The 19803-nt window shown below is 42.3% G+C and overlaps 1 long non-coding RNA gene across 1 annotated transcript; it reads left to right on the top strand.

Moving 5' to 3' along the window:
* The first annotated feature begins 7399 nt into the window (after positions 1 to 7399).
* LOC123732647 (uncharacterized) lies at positions 7400 to 14109 on the top strand. The gene is made up of 3 exons (XR_006763322.1): positions 7400 to 7530; positions 8221 to 8319; positions 13993 to 14109. It is a non-coding gene; the product is annotated as an uncharacterized lncRNA (long non-coding RNA).
* The last annotated feature ends 5694 nt before the right edge of the window (positions 14110 to 19803 follow it).

Here is a 19803-nt window from a genome sequence, read left to right as displayed (position 1 = left end):
GACTATCAGACAGGTGCAGCTACAATAATTGATGAAGACTATGAGACAGATGCAGCTGCAATAATTGATGAAGACTATGAGAAGGATGCAGCTACAATAATTGATGAAGACTATGAGACAGATGCAGCTACAATAATTGATGAAGACTATGAGAAGGATGCAGCTACAATAATTGATGAAGACTATGAGACAGATGCAGCTACAATAATTGATGAAGACTATGAGACAGATGCAGCTACAATAATTGATGAAGACTATGAGGAGGATGCAGATACAATAATTGATGAAGACTATGAGACAGGTGCAGCTACAATAATTGATGAAGACTATCAGAAAGTAATAATACAAATCTGATACCTTTCCAACAAAGGAAGTATCAATGTCACGCAACATAACCTTAGCAGGGATCCAAACCTGCATGTTGACCATTCTCCCTCTTTATATGTCAGATAACCTTAGCAGGGATCCAAACCTGCATGTTGACCATTCTCCCTCTTTATATGTCAGATAACCTTAGCAGGGATCCAAACCTGCATGTTGACCATTCTCCCTCTTTATATGTCAGATAACCTTAGCAGGGATCCAAACCTGCATGTTGACCATTCTCCCTCTTTATATGTATTGTATTCTACCACCTGATAGAATGGTAATGTATTGTATTATTACACCTGATAGAATGGTAATGTATTGTATTCTACCACCTGATAGAATGGTAATGTATTATATTCTACCACCTGATAGAATGGTAATGTATTGTATTCTACCACCTGATAGAATGGTAATGTATTGTATTCTACCACCTGATAGAATGGTAATGTATTGTATTCTACCACCTGATAGAATGGTAATGTATTGTATTATTACACCTGATAGAATGGTAATGTATTGTATTCTACCACCTGATAGAATGGTAATGTATTGTATTCTACCACCTGATAGAATGGTAATGTATTGTATTCTACCACCTGATAGAATGGTAATGTATTGTATTATTACACCTGATAGAATGGTAATGTATTGTATTCTAACACCTGATAGAATGGTAATGTATTATATTCTACCACCTGATAGAATGGTAATGTATTATATTATTACACCTGATAGAATGGTAATGTATTATATTCTACCACCTGATAGAATGGTAATGTATTATATTCTACCACCTGATAGAATGGTAATGTATTATATTCTAACACCTGATAGAATGGTAATGTATTGTATTCTAACACCTGATAGAATGGTAATGTATTGTATTCTACCACCTGATAGAATGGTAATGTATTATATTCTACCACCTGATAGAATGGTAATGTATTGTATTCTACCACCTGATAGAATGGTAATGTATTATATTCTACCACCTGATAGAATGGTAATGTATTGTATTCTACCACCTGATAGAATGGTAATGTATTATATTCTACCACCTGATAGAATGGTAATGTATTGTATTCTACCACCTGATAGAATGGTAATGTATTGTATTATTACACCTGATAGAATGGTAATGTATTGTATTCTACCACCTGATAGAATGGTAATGTATTTTAGTCGTTGCCTCAGACATAGCAATACATGCTGTTGATAACTTGGTTGACTTTCACTGTCATTGCTGGTACATTAATAAACAACTAAGATAACATGCTGTACTATAGAGATGGCAGCCCAGACTAGCATTGTGGACAGTGACAAATGGAAGATAGGTCCATGTACCTTTGCACTCATTTGGTTTCTGTCTTTCTGGCCCTCTGCAGTGCCAGTGTCCTCCTCCATGTTATTTGGTTTCTGTCTTTTCTGTTCCTCTGCAGTGCCAGTGTCCTCCTCCATGTAATTTGGTTTCTGTCTTTCTGGCCCTCTGCAGTGCCAGTGTCCTCCTCCATGTTATTTGGTTTCTGTCTTTCTGGCCCTCTGCAGTGCCAGTGTCCTCCTCCATGTTATTTGGTTTTTTCCGTTTTCATCAGGAATCTTGTTCCAAAGGCAGCTCTGCAGAGTGGTGACTAGCTGCCACAGACACAAAGTCATAAAATCTGTTTTTAAACCCTAACCACAATGCTAACCCTAATGCCTAACCCAGGGTTCTCCAACTGGCGGCCCGCGGGCCAAATCTGGCCGCCAACAATATTATTTGGCCCCTACAAAGCCCACCAAATAAATTAATATTTTGTTCATTCAAAAATCAATTAAAAATGTTTTATCTTGCACCTGAGATGCAAAAAGTCCCAAAAGCAATGTCCCAAGAAGGATGTGACCTCACTACATTATGCAAAAGTTACATTTTTAACTTCATTCATGAGGGGCGGCAGGATAGCCTAGTGGTTAGAGCATTGGACTAGTAACCGAAAGGTACAAATCTGTTGTTCTGCAGAGGGCCAGTTAACCCACATTTCCTAGGCCGTCATTGAAAACAAGAATGTTCTTAACTGACTTGCCTAGTTAAATAAAAAAATGGAGAGAGAATGCAGGAGACAGTCAACTAATAAAGCAGGCCATTTAGTGGTGTTGAAATGTAAAGCTGCAACCACAGCGTAATCAATAGGAGGTGAACAGTGCCTGGTGCTGAAAATATAGATAACTTGTTATGCAAGTGGCGCCAATCAACAGGTGGAGAAAAACTACACCAGTCGAGTAATTCATTTCAACAATAATCTTCATTTTAATTTGACTTTACAAACAACAAGAGGGCTTAATTTGAGTCAATGTCTTCAGAGCGAAGGCCCATATAAATAACTGTCTGAGCTAGGCTGTGTGGGGGCGAAGGCCCATATAAATAACTTAACTGTCTGAGCTAGGCTATGTTGGGGTGAAGGCCCATATAAATAACTTAACTGGCTGAGCTAGGCTGTGTGGGGGCGAAGGCCCATATAAATAACTTAACTGGCTGAGCTAGGCTGTGTGGGGGCACAGGCCCATATAAATAACTTAACTGGCTGAGCTAGGCTGTGTGGGGGCGAAGGCCCATATAAATAACTGGCTGAGCTAGGCTGTGTGGGGGCGAAGGCCCATATAAATAACTGGCTGAGCTAGGCTGTGTGGGGGCGAAGGCCCATATAAATAACTGGCTGTGCTAGGCTATGTGGGGGCGAAGGCCCATATAAATAACTTAACTGGCTGAGCTAGGCTGTGTGGGGGCGAAGGCCCATATAAATAACTGGCTGAGCTAGGCTGTGTGGGGGCGAAGGCCCATATAAATAACTGGCTGAGCTAGGCTGTGTGGGGGCGAAGGCCCATATAAATAACTTAACTGTCTGAGCTAGGCTATGTGGGGGCGAAGGCCCATATAAATAACTTAACTGGCTGAGCTAGGCTGTGTGGGGGCGAAGGCCCATATAAATAACTTAACTGGCTGAGCTAGGCTGTGTGGGGGCGAAGGCCCATAATTTAACTTAACTGGCTGAGCTAGGCTGTGTGGGGGCGAAGGCCCATATAAATAACTTAACTGGCTGTGCTAGGCTGTGTGGCTTAACAGCATCTTTCACAAGAAAACAAAATGGCCTGATAGAAGAGGGATTTGTATTTATTTATTAGGCCGAGTTACAACTGCATCATGGCCAAGAAGGCAGCATCCTACATAAAACAATAATTTAAGAAAAACAGGTGATGTCTGTGTCTGAGTGTCTGTAGCCCTGTATCAGGAGTCTGGGATAATCTGAGTGTCTGTAGCCCTGTATCAGAGTGACCAGAGTAACCTGAGTGTCTGTAGCCCTGTATCAGAGTGACCAGAGTAACCTGAGTGTCTGTAGCCCTGTATCAGAGTGACCAGAGTAACCTGAGTGTCTGTAGCCCTGTATCAGGAGTCTGGGGATAACCTGAGTGTCTGTAGCCCTGTATCAGAGTGACCAGAGTAACCTGAGTGTCTGTAGCCCTGTATCAGAGTGACCAGAGTAACCTGAGTGTCTGTAGCCCTGTACCAGAGTGACCAGAGTAACCTGAGTATCTGTAGCCCTGTATCAGGAGTCTGGGATAACCTGAGTGTCTGTAGCCCTGTACCAGAGTGACCAGAGTAACCTGAGTGTCTGTAGCCCTGTATCAGAGTGACCAGAGTAACCTGAGTGTCTGTAGCCCTGTACCAGAGTGACCATAGTAACCTGAGTGTCTGTAGCCCTGTATCAGAGTAACCTGAGTGTCTGTAGCCCTGTACCAGGAGTCTGGGGATAACCTGAGTGTCTGTAGCCCTGTATCAGGAGTCTGGGATAACCTGAGTGTCTGTAGCCCTGTATCAGAGTAACCTGAGTGTCTGTAGCCCTGTATCAGAGTGACCAGAGTAACCTGAGTGTCTGTAGCCCTGTATCAGGAGTCTGGGGATAACCTGAGTGTCTGTAGCCCTGTATCAGAGTGACCAGAGTAACCTGAGTGTCTGTAGCCCTGTATCAGAGTAACCTGAGTGTCTGTAGCCCTGTATCAGGAGTCTGGGATAACCTGAGAGTCTGTAGCCCTGTATCAGAGTGACCAGAGTAACCTGAGTGTCTATAGCCCTGTATCAGGAGTCTGGGATGACCTGAGTGTCTGTAGCCCTGTATCAGGAGTCTGGGATAACCTGAGTGTCTGTAGCCCTGTACCAGGAGTCTGGGATAACCTGAGTGTCTGTAGCCCTGTGTCAGGAGTCTGGGGATAACCTGAGTGTCTGTAGCCCTGTATCAGGAGTCTGGGATAACCTGCTCCTGTAACGACAAAACAAACAGAAAATACTGTCAGCATGAGACCTAAAATAGCCATTGATAAGCACTAATAATCACAATAATAATAATAGCAATAATAACAATTATAATAATAATAATAATAATAATTACTATAATGTTAGTAGCCTATATGACTATTTATTAAATACTAAGTGATTTACTTAATGGGAAAAGTTGCATTTCCCCTCGGACACGATCTTGTGGATGTCAGGTGAGAGGGATGTGATGTTGATGAGCAGGCAGTCCTCGGTTGCCTTATGTGAAAGCCGGTTCCTGTCGTGAGTCGATTGCATTCATAGAGGAAAAGGAGGACTCACAGGTGTAAGATGATCCAAACATAGTTAGCACATAAAAGGAATGGTGATGACTACAACAACGATGGTGGTCAGCTGCTGCCCTCATTGGGTATAGCGAGCACCATCCCCCTCTCTCTCCCTCCATCCCCCTCTGTCTCCCCCATCCCCCTCTCTCCCCCTCCATCCCCCTCTCTCTCCCTCCATCCCCTCTCTCTCCCTCCATCCCCCTCTCTCCCCCTCCATCCCCCTCTCTCTCCCTCCATCCCCCTCTCTCTCCCTCCATCCCCCTCTCTCTCCCTCCATCCCCTCTCTCTCCCTCCTTCCCCCTCTCTCTCCCCCATCCCCCTCTCTCTCCCCATCCCCCTCTCTCTCCCCATCCCCCTCTCTCTCCCTCCATCCCCCTCTCTCTCCCTCCTTCCCCCTCTCTCTCCCTCCATCCCCCTCTCTCTCCCCCATCCCCCTCTCTCTCCCTCCATCCCCCTCTCTCTCCCCATCCCCCTCTCTCTCCCTCCATCCCCCTCTCTCTCCCTCCTTCCCCCTCTCTCTCCCTCCATCCCCCTCTCTCTCCCCCATCCCCCTCTCTCTCCCTCCATCCCCTCTCTCTCCCCCATCCCCCTCTCTCTCCCTCCATCCCCCTCTCTCTCCCTCCTTCCCCCTCTCTCTCCCTCCATCCCCCTCTGTCTCCCTCCATCCCCCTCTCTCTCCCTCCATCCCCCTCTCTCCCCCTCCATCCCCCTCTCTCTCCCTCCATCCCCCCTCTCTCTCCCTCCATCCCCCTCTCTCCCCCTCCATCCCCCTCTCTCTCCCTCCATTCCCCTCTCTCTCCCTCCATCCCCTCTCTCTCCCTCCATCCCCTCTCTCTCCCTCCATTCCCCTCTCTCTCCCTCCATCCCCTCTCTCTCACCCAGGTTCTGTTATCTCAGGTCATAAATTCCTGGAGGAGACTCTCTCCCTCGTGCAGTATAGAGAGAGGGTTTCACACTCTGATGGATGAGACAATGCAAGCCATTCATTTGTGGGGCGATTTCCTTCAACCTGCTGACCAGGCCCCTGTGTCTGTCCACCATAGCAGGAGCCCTGACGGTGATCACAAAGTTGACTTTTTCGAATGACAGGCCATGCTACGTAAACAATTGTTCCAGCTTTGTGAATAGGATGTCCCCGGCGGTGTGTCCTTCCAGGGGAACGTCCCCGGCGGTGTGTCCTTCCAGGGGAACGTCCCCGGCGGTGTGTCCTTCCAGGGGAACGTCCCCGGTGGTGTGTCCTTCCAGGGGAACGTCCCCGGTGGTGTGTCCTTCCAGGGGAACGTCCCCGGTGGTGTGTCCTTCCCATGAAAATAACGGACATATACACACAACTGTGCTACATCGGTGTTGTCAGTACTCTCATCAATAGCCAGGGGAAAATGCTCAGCCTGACTGAGCCCCTCCAGAACAATCCTATGCACATCATCCGCCAGAGCACAGACACGGCGTCCGGCTGATGTCACAGACAGGGGCACCTGTTTGACAGACGCAATTATGCTATCCATAGACTTGTCTGTAGCCAATTCCTCCAAAACTGTCACCATGCATTTTTGTTACTTTTTGAGAACGACATGTTCTCTTGCTATCAAGCTCATTGTTCTGAATGAATGTTGATATTAATAAAGTAGTGTAGACTACAGTAGGCTACGTAGACCTGTTTTTCCCCACCAATCAACACACAGAGAAATAAACAAAAAGTTATAATTGAATAGAGATATTGGTGATTTTATGATTTTATCAGATCTAAATTATTTTATTGTCACTGAATGTACTATGTACTAATCAAATGTGTTAAACATGTTGTTAAATTTGTAGTGTTGGCGTATTAATTGTGCTAATATTATATGCTAATTATGTTCTGGCCTGCCGACTTTAACTCAGAAAAAAATTCTCCCGATGTCACGTCCTGACCATAGAAAGCTGTTCTTTTCTATGGTAGAGTAGGTCAGGGCGTGACAGGGGGGTTTTCTAGTTTCGTTTTTCTATGTTGTTTTCTAGTTTTGTATTTCTATGTTGGGTTTTGTTTGGGATGATCTCCAATTAGAGGCAGCTGGTCATCGTTGTCTCTAATTGGAGATCATACTTAAGTAGGTGTTTTTCCCACCTGGGTTTGTGGAAGATTGTTTTTGAGTAGTGTATGTTTCACCTCTGCATCACGGTTTGTTGTTTTTTTGTTCTTTAGTTTATGTGTATGTATTGCATAGTTTCACAGTTCAATAAAATATGTGGAACGATAATCACGCTGCACTTTGGTCCGCTCCTCTCTATGACAACCGTGACACCCGAAGCCAAATCTAGTTGACAAACCCTGTTTTATAGTATGTCATGGCCTTTTCTGGCCAACTGCTGTTATGTTTATAATATACTATGGTGTTGTGTCACTAGACTTTGACCAGATATTATTGCATCCAAAGATCAACTGTACCTAGAACATAGATACAGAGACACTTGTTATCAGGAAGCTGCTCTCTCAGCCCAACGGAAAATATCTCAATAACTTGACATGTTCTGGTTGTGAATTCAGGCTACAAGGTAAGAATCTTCCCAGGGATTATTGGAAAGTGTGTAGAGAAATTAAATGTATGGTGTTATTTTAGTATAGTGACTGACAGTAAAACACTCAGATTTAAAAGTCCATTTCACCTGGGACAGTTATGTGACAGTTCAATCATACAAAATGGCGCTAACTGGGCGTAGGCAAGTCAAATTCAAAAACATATTGTTCATATATTCGTATATTGTGGTTATTTTACAATTTGTATATTTTTATGTATAAGTTGTAAATCGTCTTTTCAAAATATCGTAAAATTTGTTTTCTAAACTACAATGAGCTCCTCTTTCCTGTGTAATTTGGTATGAAACCACTGAACATACTTTTCTTAACATTGTTATTATGAACTGAATTCAGTAACAGCATAATAATATCATACCTGTTGAACAAAGCAACACACTAGAATGAGAGAAATTATTAAAAGAGAAAGTGACTTATTAATATTATGTTATTATTATTATTATTACTATTAGTTCCACTACATGGAGAAAAGGTTAAAATATCAGTCACGACTACATGTTCATGTGATGCATTAAATCACCTGACTGTTGGGATGTATCTGTTAGGAAATGTTTTATTTCTAAGAGATAATGAATAAAATACAACAATTGACATTCAATAATTAGTTGTCACTGTGTTAATCACAACCAACATGCTGGATCTCTGTTTAGGGGTCACTGCTCTAAAATGAGTCTCTCTTGGAAGAGAGAGAAGGGGGGCCCTGCCTCTAAAAGGAGTGTCTCTGGGGAACATGGCACCAAATCTAAGAGGTAAGATTAGTTTTGTAAAGAATTTATGAAGAGTTTATATCCAAAACACTATATCCACCATTTCTTCTCATTTGTGTTTTTTCTACAGAAATTAAGGCTTATGGGTGTGTAAAATATTACTGTTCTAAGATTTAAAATTCATAGATTTTAGCGCATGACATTTTACTGAGAACATCACAGCAAGATGAAACAAATATTGTTGCATTCTCTAGATTCTGCATTCACCAGATTCTCACATTTCATTTGCATTATAGAGCCCCACAGTGGAGGTGTTATAATACCCATAACACCTAGCGGTCAAACAGGGAAATGGTTCCAATAGTTTTATAGAGCCCCACAGTGGAGGTGTCATAATACCCATAACACCTAGCGGTCAAACAGGGAAATGGTTCCAATAGTTTTATAGAGCCCCACAGTGGAGGTGTCATAATACCCATAACACCTAGTGGTGAAACAGGGAAATGGTTCCAATAGTTTTATAGAGCCCCACGATGGAGGTGTCATAATACCCATAACACCTAGTGGTCAAACAGGGAAATGGTTCCAATAGTTTTTCCAATAAAAAACATGAGCTGTCGCACACCCAGATAATGTTTATTTATGTGGAGGTTCTGACTAACGGCTAAACTATAAGCTATACAAAAATAGAGTCCCACACTCCATATATAAACTCCCAGTAATTTATTGGGTATTTACCAACGTTTCAGCATCACTGTGCCTTCTTCAGGGTGATGTCATCAATACTTGAACCAGGTTATGTAGACAAACAGTGCAATTAGTGCAACCAATGACAATAGAGAGGGGTGTGTCATGATTATTAAGTTAATTAGAATGAATTGAATGAAACTGTTAAAAAAACAATAGTTTCTGGCATATTGAATATATCAGGCTATTGTTATCATATAGAAACATAACTGATAATTGTACATAACATTAGCGTCAACATACATTATTGTTTAATTCAATTTCACATATTTAATTGTTTCCTATTTCAATAAAAACGTTTGTTCCATGTAATGTTTTGGTTCAACCATAATGCATAATGAGCATCATCAACAGGGGAACATATTGGATGTACTCTGATAAGCTGTAGAAAGAATATATACATTTAAAACAGAGAACTGTTCATAAGGGCCAGAGATCAAAGTCAATATTCAGACCACTAGGGGTCCATGTTTTTAGACAGGATCTCCAGTAAGCCTCCCTTTGTAGTAGTAGGATCTCCATGTTACCTCCTCTCCTTGGTAGAGCAACATGCTCAATGCCTGTGTATTGGAGGGAGGAGATTGGATGGTCAGCTTCAACAAAGTGAGCTGCTATTGGACAGTCAATGTTCTTACACCTGATTGAGCTGCTGTGTTCAGCTATGCGTTGTTTTAATTGTCTTTTCGTTTGTCCTACGTAGGCTTTCCCACATGAACAGGTGATGAGATGGATTACTCCCTTGGTCTTGCATGAGATGATCCCTCTAACAGGGATTGTTCCACCTGTATGTTGATGTCTGAAGATGGATGTTTTTATAGTGCTGTTGCACTGTGCTCATGAGCCACGTTTGTAGTTCCCATTTGGGATGGGTGTCAAGAGTGTCTGAATGGGCTCAGGGGGCAGGTCAGATCTCACCAAGTTATCTCCAATATTGTGACCACGCTTATAGACCACCAGTGGGGGTTCATTATAGACCACCAGTGGGGGTTCCTTATAGACCACCAGTGGGGGTTCATTATAGACCACCAGTGGGGGTTCCTTATAGACCACCAGTGGGGGTTCCTTATAGACCACCAGTGGGGGTTCCTTACAGACCACCAGTGGGGGTTCCTTATAGACCACCAGTGGGGTTCCTTATAGACCACCAGTGGGGGTTCCTTATAGACCACCAGTGGGGGTTCCTTATAGACCACCAGTGGGGGTTCCTTATAGACCACCAGTGGGGGTTCCTTATAGACTACCAGTGGGGGTTCCTTATAGACCACCAGTGGGGGTTCCTTATAGACCACCAGTGGGGGTTCCTTATAGACCACCAGTGGGGGTTCCTTACAGACCACCAGTGGGGGTTCCTTATAGACCACCAGTGGGGGTTCCTTATAGACCACCAGTGGGGTTCCTTACAGACCACCAGTGGGGGTTCCTTATAGACCACCAGTGGGGGTTCCTTACAGACCACCAGTGGGGTTCCTTACAGACCACCAGTGGGGGTTCCTTATAGACCACCAGTGGGGGTTCCTTATAGACCACCAGTGGGGGTTCCTTATAGACCACCAGTGGGGGTTCCTTATAGACCACCAGTGGGGGTTCCTTATAGACCACCAGTGGGGGTTCCTTATAGACCACCAGTGGGGTTCCTTGAAGAGGTGTGTGTTTATTTTTGTCTGATTGTAGAATATTCCAGTGCTTTTCCAGTATTGCTATCTATCAGAATACTTGGTGTACTTGGTGCAAAAGACGGTTGTTTTTCTTATTTGGTCGAGTTTTTAGCAATTCCTCTGTTGGTTTTTGAGATATTTTCATCATTGCTGCATCAAGAGTTCTGTCCTTTTAGCCTCTCATTTTGAATTTATCTGTAACTTCTTAGCATTGCTGTCAAAATCCAAACATTTTTCTACCGTACAGTTTTCCCATAGGGAATTGTAGAAACACTTCAAATAAGGGATGTGTTTCGTATAGGGTGGGGTGGCGCGGCGGTCCTTGTGGGCAAATTCTGTCATCAAAGTATGTCATTCTCTGGATTTATGGTGTTTTCAAGACAACTGTGAACTGGGAAGTTCTAATGATGACGTCAGTGATCTTCGGGTTGGAGCTCTAGAAAGAGGCCGAGATCCCCACTTGGAATTTCGAGTTGGATGACTGTTCAAACCGTATTTTCTCAGTCGGAGCTCGTTTTTTTCAGAGTTTCTAGTTGTCCTGAACTCACTGAAGTCTGAGATTTCCCAGTTTCCAGTTGTTTTGAAGGAAGCAGAATTCATGCTGGATTCACAGCACGGCCAATGTATTCAGCCTTTTCTGTCCCATGGTGTTGCATGTAAATATTTATATTTTTAAGCTTGGAAAAGAGACCCTTAAACTCAGAATTGGACCACACACCCTCTCCACTGAATTGCTGGCTAGTGACTGCTTTGCAATGCGTGCAGTTAGCCACTGATTCCTTCCAAACCACTCATTGCTAGCTAAGATTTTGAACGTATGATGTTGACATGATCAGTCCAATCAAAGCTAAGGTAGATATAACGTGATTTGACAATTTTATCTGTGGCCAATGACCTTGAGCCTTTTGGATGGGCACTTCTAATGTAACTCTATGGCAGCACCCAATGGGCTTGAATTTTTGAGCTCTCCCTGTAGATTTTACGGTGACGTAGTGTCTCCATGAGTGACAGAACACTGAGCCAATCAAGGCGCAACTACAGATCATTACCAACCCCTACGCTCAGTATTTTCCTCTGGCTGCCCCACCACCACAGAAAGCACTGAGCTAGGCTGAAACACCTGCATTTAGGAGCTGCCTAACTCAAGACAACAAAAAGAGCATGTTTGTATGCAGCTTTATTATCATTTGTTTTACATTGTTTGCAAACTAATATGTGAAACGTATTAACTAGGCAAGTCAGTACAAATTCTTATTTACAAACCCCGGCCAAACCCGGACGACGCTGGGCCAATTGTGCGCCTCCCTATGGGACTCCCAATCACGGACGGATTCGAACCAGGTACTTGCAGTGTGTTAGACAACTGTGCCAGTCGGGTGCCAATGTATATTGTATGTTGACTTTGACATGTTGTGGCTTTCAATATAAAAGAATATAAATATGAAGACTCGTATTTCACTTACCAGTCTAATGTAACGTTAGCAGGTAACGTTAGCGTCCTCTCCTTTAGCTGTTGTCTCAAAAAAAATGTATGCAAGAATATCGTCAAAAATCTCTATGCTTGGACATTGATTTAGCTTTTCCAGTATTAGTAGCCATATTGTAAGTTCAAAATTTGCAAAACACTTTGTTTTCATAACTTTCATAACTCATAGATATGCGTAACGCGCTTCGCCATATACTTGCATAAATGGCCAAAAGGAACTAGCCTCCTGGCGCGCAAGCAAGCAATTGGTGTGGGATAGGTGAGGCAGGTTTGAGACTGATCTAATGAATTTACAAGAAAAATACACTTTATTTCTCAGCTGCCTCACCTACGTCTTTATGTGAATTAATAACTTTTAAATGCTAAATATTTCCCATAGATGGCAGCATAAGACCACGAAGCATCAGTTATAGGCTACAAGCAGCAATATGATTGACATAAAATAGCATGCAACCCCAGACTATATGTCCCATGATTTTCTAAAATGGTCACTCATTACTTTAGGTAGCTATATATCTGGTATTAGGGCTGTGTTGCTTTTGGGAGAGCAAATAAACAGTGACTATAGCAGGTATTGAACCCCGGGTAAATAATCACTAGTCAGAACCTCAACCTTAGCACTGGGATTAGGATACATTATAGAAAATCATTTTAAATATCTGATATTGTGAGTAAACAACCTCGGAATAGAAAAGACAAGACTGCATCTTCCATCCTGCCAATAAATTACATCGTACAACCCTCGTGGTTAGAAAATTATCTCAACATGCCCCTCGTTTTGCTCGAGAAGGCAGAGTGCACGTCCTGAACCACAGATACTGTAGTTTCGAAATGGGACTAGAAATAAGAACTACAATTCTCAGACCTTACACTTCCTGGTTGAAATGTTCTCAGGTTTTTGCCTGCAGTATGAGTTCTGTTATACTCACAGACACCATTCAAACAGTTTTAGAAACTTCAGAGTGTTTTCTATCCAAATCTACTAATAATATGCATATTCTATTTCCTGGGCAAGAGTAGTAACCAGTTTAAATTGGGTACGTTTTTCATCCGGCCGTGAAAATACTTCCCCCTAGCCCCAAGAAGTTAAATAATTGTTATATATTTTGTCAACTTTTATGATGAGTATTTTTGTAAATTGATGTGCACATTCACCGATGGTTTTGGTGGGAATACATTTTCTGAACATCACGCGCCAATGTAAAATCCTGTTTTTGGATATAAATATGAACTTTATCGAACAAAACATACATGTATTGTGTAACATAATGTCCTAGGAGTGTCATCTGATGAAGATCGTCAAAGGTTAGTGCTTCATTTAGCTGTGTTTTGGGTTTTATTGACACATGTCCTTGCTTGGAAAATGGCTGTGTGATTATTTTTGTCTATGTACTCTCCTAACATAATCTAATCTTTTGCTTTCACTGTAAAGCCTTTTTGAAATCGGACAATGTGGTTACATCAAGGAGAAGTGTATCTTTAAAATGGTGTAAAATAGTCATATATTTGAGAAATTGAAATTATTAGATTTTTGCGCTAGCGTCCCACGTAGCCCATAGAAGTTAAACAGTTTTAGAAATGTCAGGGTGTTTTCTATCCAATACTACCATGCATATGCATATCCTAGCTTCTGGGCCTGAGTAACAGGCAGTTTACTTTGGTCACGTTTGTCATCGAAACTTCAAAATTCTGCCCCTACCCTAAAAGCTAATACATGAACGTTTCTGAAAGTGATACATAGCGTTTTGTAATGAAACTCTTCTTATGATTCCCCATCTGAGATCAGAGTAGATGAGAGATGTAATGTTTGTCTCTCTTGTGTTGAAGTCCAATCAAGCAGGAGAGACCAGCCTCCCCTGTTCCCAGCTGTGTGTCCATGAAGAGTGACCGGTCTATGGGTCGTCCTCCAAACTTTAGAGAGGGAGACGTTTCTACTGAACAAAGGTAAGAAGAACTCATGGGTCATGGTCAGTGAGTTAATCAACACTGTCTCTAGACATTTCTCCTCTCCCATTTTCCCGTTTCTTTTGGTTGTTTTCATAATCCATAGGCTAATACTTTTGTCCATTTTCATAGTCCTAAAACAATATTAAACAAACACAACGTTCCCTCCCTGTGTGTGTGTGTGTGTGTGTGTGTGTGTGTGTGTGTGTGTGTGTGTGTGTGTGTGTGTGTGTGTGTGTGTGTGTGTGTGTGTGTGTGTGTGTGTGTGTGTACTCCCTGGATGAGGAGATGTAATCTCATGTTTTGTCCACAGAAACCAACAGGACAGATCAGAGTCAGAGATTCTCAGTGGTCAGTCTTCCCAGAGTCATCAAACAGACCTGGCCTCCATATTCAATGTATGTGGTCCTGTTATGTACATTTGTTTTTGTTAACCTCGAGTAAAGTTGATCTGTCAAGCATTCAATAATGTGTTAATGAGAAAGCATTTCTTCTCTTGCTTAACTTATTTTATTTATTTATTTCAGATGCTTGAAGAGAATATTATGACATTTGTGAAGAACGAGCTGAAGATGTTCAAGAGGATTCTTAGTCCAGAACTCCCAGAAGGCTTTGAGAGTCAGAAGCAGGATAAGGAAGTGGTGGATGCTGAAGATGAGAAGCAGGAGAGCAGTGCCAGAGAGGGGGCTCTGAAGATCACACTGCACGTCCTGAGGAAAATGAACCAGAAGGAGCTTGCTGACACACTGGAGAAATGTAAGATCTGTCTGCCTCATGTTGAATGCTGTTTTATAACATTTAAAAGCTGTAGCTAAAGTACAGCTAAAGTAGCTGTGTAACTCAATGATATTGTAGCAGCCTTAACACAACACCTAGTGACCTCATCATGTAGCAGCAGAGAGAGAGAGAGACAACATTAATAATACCATCAATAACACCAATATTATTATAATCAGTCACACCAGTCTGTAATGTATTATGAAAACATTTACACATTTATACAGTCAGTTAATTAAGAGAATAAATGATTATAATTTAACTTTATAACAGTCCTACAATACTGTAGGCATTAAAACAAATGTAATATTAATATCCTCCTTGTTATTTCTTCATTCAGATGAACTTGCTGTGATTTGCCAACGTGAACTCAAATCTAATCTAAAGAAGAAGTTTCAATGTGTATTTGAGGGGATCGCGAAACAAGGAAACCCAACACTTCTCAATAAGATCTACACAGAGCTCTACATCACAGAGGGTGGAACAGGAGAGGTCAATAATGAACATGAGCTGAGACAGATTGAGACAACAACCAGGAAACAAGCAAGACCAGAGACTGCAGTCAAATGTAACGACATCTTCAAACCCTTAACTGGACAAGACAAACTCATCAGAACTGTGCTGACAAAGGGAGTCGCTGGCATTGGAAAAACAGTCTCTGTCCAGAAGTTCATTCTGGACTGGGCTGAAGGAAAAGCAAATCAGGATGTTCAATTTGTGTTTTCATTCCCTTTTCGGGAGCTGAATTTGATGAAAGGAGATGAACACACTTTGATTGAACTTCTCTATCACTTCTCAATGGAAACCAAACAATCAAGAATCTCCAACTACGACAAGTACAAAGTTCTGTTCATCTTTGATGGTCTGGATGAGTGCCGACTGCCCCTAGACTTCCAGAAGAACAAGATCTGTTGTGACATCACAGAGTCAACCTCAGTGGATGTTCTGCTGACAAATCTCATCAAGGGAAATCTGCTTCCCTCTGCTCTCCTCTGGATAACTACCCGACCTGCAGCAGCCAATAAGATCCCTTCAGGGTGTGTTGACCAGGTGACAGAGGTACGAGGGTTCAATGACCCACAGAAGGAGGAGTACTTCAGAAAGAGATTCAGTGATGAGGACCTGGCCAGCAGAATCATCTCACATGTAAAGACATCAAGGAGCCTCCACATCATGTGCCACATTCCTGTCTTCTGTTGGATTTCTGCAACAGTCCTCGAACACATGTTGAAACATAAGAGAGAAGAGATGCCCAAGACTCTGACTGAGATGTACACACACCTTGTGGTGTTTCATACCAAACAGAAGAATGAAAAGTATCTTGGGAAAGAAGAGACAGATCCACACTGGAATAACGAGAGCATTCTGTCACTGGGAAAACTGGCTTTTCAACAGCTAGTGAAGGGCAATCTGATTTTCTATGAAGAAGACCTGAAAGAGGCTGGCATTGATGTCAATGAAGCATCAGTGTACTCAGGATTGTGCACACAGATCTTTAAAGAGGAATGTGGGCTGTACCAGGACAAGGTGTACTGCTTCGTTCATCTGAGCATTCAGGAGTTTCTGGCTGCTGTGTATGTGTTCCTCTCATTCATCAACAACAATGAGAATCTAATGGACAAACTGCAAACAAAAGAGAAGCCTGAAGTTACTTTCTACAAGAGTGCTGTGGATAAAGCCTTACAAAGTGAGATGGGAAACCTGGACCTTTTCCTCCGCTTCCTTCTGGGCCTCTCACTGGAGTCCAATCAGAAGCACTTACGAGGTCTACTGACAAAGACAAGAAGCAGCTCACAGAGCCATGAAGAGACAGTCAAGTACATCAAGGAGAAGATCAGGGAGAATCCCTCTCCAGAGAGGAGCATCAATCTGTTCCACTGTCTGAATGAACTGAATGACCATTCTCTAGTGGAGGAGATCCAAAGCTACCTGAGCTCAGGAAGTCTCTCAGAAACCAACCTGTCACCTGCACAGTGGTCAGCTCTGGTCTTTGTGTTGCTGACTTCAGAAAAGGAGCTGGATGTGTTTGACCTGAAGAAATACTCCAGATCAGAGGAAGGTCTTCTGAGGCTGCTGCCAGTTGTCAAAGCCTCCAGAGCTGCTCTGTGAGTAAATAAAATGACATATAAGAAGTATTCATCAGGAAGAAATATTATGTTTAGAGAAAAATATGTATTATAATATGTATATAATATTATATTGCATAACATATTGAATCAGATATTCAATCTAGTATTACAATATGACCATACAATTCTAGGAGACGGAAGATGAATCTATGTGTTGTTTGGGAATATGAACCAAATGCATCTGCCATTGTCCTTCTACACTGCTGGTGTTAAATTAACAGTGTGTTTGTGAAGTCATGATGATCTCTTTGCAGGCTGTCAGGCTGTGGAGTCACAGAGAAAGGCTGTGCTTCTCTGGTCTCAGCTCTGAGGTCAAACCCCTCACACCTGAGAGAGCTGGACCTGAGTAACAATGACCTGAAGGATTCAGGAGTGGAGCTGCTCTCTGCTGGACTGGAGAATCCCCACTGTAAACTGGAGACTCTGAGGTCAGTATTCCTGTAGTTGGTCAACAAGTGATAACTGTTCACCAGATCCACATGTTTTTACCAGACACACATAGTCCACACCATATGTGTTTGGACAGTGAAGCTTACAGTTTTAAATGTGGTGCTATGCACCAGCATGTATCTTCTCACTTAGAAAACATCCACCATTTTAATATTGGGCAAAACATAACCCAAAACACAACCAAAACAAACTGCAAAATCAATCAACGAGTTTGAGTCACAAGCTTGATGTAGTCGCTGCGTTCAAGGAATATCGGATCAAATACTCAACTTGTGACTACTTTAATACACTATGAGTGAATTGGTCAGAAAACATGACTTCTTTAAATAGGGGGACTAGATACATAAAGTGCTTTCATTTTTCTAAATGGTGAAACAGATATGTATGAAAATATCCTCAAATAAAAGGTGACATTATATACTGTCACCTCATATGAAACATTTGATCTGAAATCCAAAATGTTGGAGTTTAGAGCCACATTTAAAATGTTATCTTCACTGTCAAAATAGATATATGGTGTGGACTGTATACTCAATACAATCTAAATCTGATACCTCACTGTCTGTCTTTTGACTGATACTGCTTTTAAACTGGTCTGGTCAGTCTACTCAAATATTTGTACTATACATGTTTCTATCTGCAGGCAAAACTTTGATAATTTGTCATTTTTAATGACGATATATTAATTTACGAATAGATATGGAAGGTTTCAGGACACTGATATATCTAAATATGTTGAAAAAATATACTGCCACTATTTTCACCACCAAAGAATAGCAGTGTGGTTTTAATATGATTTGACTCTTTGCAGGCTGTCAGGCTGTCTAGTCACAGAGGAAGGCTGTGCTTCTCTGGTCTCAGCTCTGAGGTCAAACCACTCACACCTGAGAGAGCTGGACCTGAACTACAATCACCCAGGAGACTCAGGAGTCAGACTGCTCTCTGCTGGACTGGAGGATCCACACTGCAGACTGGAGAAACTCAAGTATGTAGAGGGTTTATGTCAATGTTCATATCAGACATGTTGGACTTTTCAGGCTAGTTAAGACAAACATTCTGACCACCACTTGGACAAAGTTATATGCTAACTGTGTGTGTGTGTGTGTGAGTTCAGGTGTATCCCTCATTGACTGTCTGTTTTTCTGCTTACCGCTACAGTGTGGAACATGGTGGAGAGTTCAGAATGAAACCTGGACTTAGAAAATGTGAGTGTTGACTGCTGTGAAGAATATGACTAAGAATAAGTCTTAATTCAAGTTAAGTCAAAGTCAAAGACCACCATCATTACTGACTTGGTCATATTGAATATCAGCTGTCGTTCTACAGAAACAGAAATCAGGGACACCAACGTTTACAAAGAGTTACTTTGACAATGTATGTGTGTCTGTGTGTGTGTGAGTGTTTGTGTGTAATTAATGGGAATAAGTGTTTTTTATATTACCATACAGTATAACATGTGATCATTCAACAAGTCTCAAGTCACCTTAACTTCTCCTTTTGATACCTAGAAACATCTACATTAAATGAATTAGTGAAAAGTGAGTTAACATTCTAATGTGAATGATGATGATTTCTAATATTGTGTCTGGTTTCATCCATCAGATGTCTGTGATCTCACACTGGACCTAAACACAGTAAACAGACTCCTCTCTCTGTCTGAGGAGAACAGAAAGGTGACATGGAGGAGAGAAGAGCAGCCGTATCCTGATCACCCAGAGAGATTTGACTACTGTAGACAGGTGCTGTGTAGAGAGGGTCTGACTGGGCGCTGTTACTGGGAGGTAGAGTGGAGTGGGGGGGCTGTTATAGGAGTAACATATAAAGGAATCAGCAGGAGAGGAGGGGGTGAGGACTGTAGGATTGGATACAATGACAAGTCCTGGTGTCTGTTCTGCTCTGACAACAGATACATTGCCAGATATAATAATAACTCCACTACCATAGACGTCCCCTCCTCCAGCTGGTATAATAATAACTCCACTACCATAGACGTCCCCTCCTCCAGCTCCCACAGAGTAGGAGTGTATCTGGACTGGCCAGCCGGCACTCTGTCCTTCTATAGAGCCTCCTCTGACACACTGACCCACCTGATCACATTCACCTCCACATTCACTGAGCCCCTCTATCCAGGGTTTGGGGTTTATTATATTGACTCTTCAGTGTCCCTGAAATAATAACTGGACACAAACACACACACACACACACACTGGACACACACACTGGATATACACACACTCAACACACACACTGGACACACACACACTGGTTGCACACACTCACACACTCACACACTCACACACACACACACTGGACACAAACACACACACACTGGACACAC

Source organism: Salmo salar, unplaced genomic scaffold, assembly GCF_905237065.1.
Source record: "Salmo salar unplaced genomic scaffold, Ssal_v3.1, whole genome shotgun sequence".
Taxonomy (NCBI): Eukaryota; Metazoa; Chordata; class Actinopteri; order Salmoniformes; family Salmonidae; genus Salmo; species Salmo salar.
The sequence above is the reverse complement of the archived record's forward strand: the minus strand, read 5'-3'. Positions and strand labels throughout refer to the sequence as shown.